Below are 549 nucleotides of genomic sequence, written 5' to 3' on the forward strand. Positions count from 1 at the left end.
TAAAGGTTACGCTTCCTTTTCCCTCCCTTTCCTGAAGGAGGAAGGAAGCTAACGTCTAACTGACAGAAAAGGAGTCCAGGGTGGTGAAGTCCGAGGCTTTAGTTAATTGTATAGCCTGTGAGCAGTCTTCAGTCACCAAATATTTAGGGAGTTCTAAACATCTGATCTCTTCCAACATTTACTTTTTGATAAGGAGCTGATATTCTTGAGGAAATATTTCTGGATTCACTACGATTTTCCTTCAAGGTGGGATCTGGGGTTTTGAAAGAAGGTGGGAGGATTGTTAACACAGAGCATTAGGCGATGTGCAATAGCAGGCAAGGAGGAGAGCGGTACTCCTTCTGAACCCATAAAGCGCCATAAAATAGCTGGCCAGCTGACATAATCGAGGGTATAATATGTGTCTTTAAAGACGCCGATAACAGATTTTAATTTCCTTTCCGCGCTGTGCAGTGACGGGAGGGGGAAAGGCAGGCGTTTTGGCACCTGAAGCGCCTGGGCGCGTAGGCGCGGCGGCGGGCCGGGAGCGCTCTCCGTGGTGCTGAAGGA

The sequence above is a fragment of the Egretta garzetta genome, unplaced genomic scaffold (genome assembly GCF_000687185.1).
Source record: "Egretta garzetta isolate BGI_Z169 unplaced genomic scaffold, ASM68718v1 scaffold231, whole genome shotgun sequence".
NCBI lineage: Eukaryota > Metazoa > Chordata > Aves > Pelecaniformes > Ardeidae > Egretta > Egretta garzetta.